The following is a 1,581-nucleotide window of genomic DNA, read 5'->3' as shown; positions in this document are numbered from 1 at the left end:
GGAAAAGTTAGGCTCAAAAGATGATCAACTCAATTTTGGAAGAAAAAAAAGGGTGAACCTTATGGGTAGGCAGATGAGCCTGCTATCTAATATCAATACCTTAAAGAGCAAAAGGTTTTCAAATCTTTTCATGGGAGGAGCGAGGAAAGAAAATTGGAATATCAAGGTCAAGGGTGAAAAGAAAAACCCACAATGAAAAGGAGGTGAGTGGGATTCTGCCAATGGGGAAGAGAGCACAGTGGGAAAGAACTGGGGCCAAAAACAACCCAGAGAAAATTTCCCCTGGGACCATTCTTAGGGGAAAGCTATAAGGGGAAATGAGGCTTTAAAGAATAAGTAAAGAAAGGCTGGGAAGTGAGTTAGAAGTGTTGTTTTAAATATCAAGAAGAGCCTGACCAGGCAGTGGCTCAGTGGATAGAGTGTCGGACTGGGATGCGGAAAGACCCAGGTTCGAGACCCCAAGGTCACCAGTTTGAGCGTGGGCTCATCTGGTTTGAGCAAAAGCTTACCAGCGTAGACCCAAGATCGCTGGCTTGAGCAGGGGGTTACTCGGTCTGCTGAAGGCCCACGGTCAAGGCACATATGAGAAAGCAATCAATGAACAACTAAGGCGTTGCAATAAAAAACTGATGATTGATGCTTCTCATCTCCCTCCATTCCTGTCTATGTATCCCTTTCTCTGACTCTCTCTGTCTCTGAAAAAATAAATAAATAAATAAATAAATACCATTAAATATCAAGAAGAGTAAAAGAGGCAGAGAACCTAAGAACAGTGAGAAAATGGCAAAGCACAGGAATCTGATCCTGCAAAGGAGGAGTGAAAATAAAGCATGAACCTTTACTTTGCAAGACAGTTGGTCCTGAAGGGGCAGAAAAGAGAAAGAATTTCTGGTAAACTGAGGAGGGATCGTATCTGAAGGAGAATAAATAAATTTGGAATGTTGGAGAACCAACGGTAAAGTTACAGAGTGAAGAAAGATACAATAGAGAATAGCAGAATAAAGAAATTTGAGCAATATTGGTATATTCAAAGTGAGTATATTCAGGTCTTCTTTCTAAATAGAAAATAAAATAGAAATAACCAGACACAACACTTCTCTCTTCTGAGAAGGAAATTGGGAAAATAATTATTTTAAAATGTTTAATTTGTAATATATACAATACTGGGATTGAGGTGCTTTCTGGTGGGAATGCTACCTCTCGTTCAACATACAGTAGGAGGGTCAAGTTCATGAAGACATTCTGACATGATTCTTGGAAACTCTGTGCCTATGAGATTTCTCTACAGTGGCTACAATATGCATCTAATATGTCTGTCTATATATGAGTATATTTACTTCTAGAGACTGTGGAGCAGTCTCTAGACTGCTTTGATTATATGCTTTGGGGTTTTTTATAACATTTTTTTAATCTGTTGTGCAAATCCCATTAACTAAACTGCTTCCTCACAGCAAGAATCCAGTCCTCATTAGGTGGTTTTCTTAGCAATGTGAAATTCACTTCCTACCAAGTAGCATTCTGTCATATGTAACTGATTGTTTCAAAGACTCCTAGTTCCTACTTGAATTCCATTGGCTTTAT

This window comes from Saccopteryx bilineata, chromosome 1 (genome assembly GCF_036850765.1).
Source record: "Saccopteryx bilineata isolate mSacBil1 chromosome 1, mSacBil1_pri_phased_curated, whole genome shotgun sequence".
In the NCBI taxonomy this organism is placed as follows: domain Eukaryota; kingdom Metazoa; phylum Chordata; class Mammalia; order Chiroptera; family Emballonuridae; genus Saccopteryx; species Saccopteryx bilineata.
This window is presented reverse-complemented; position numbering follows the sequence as displayed.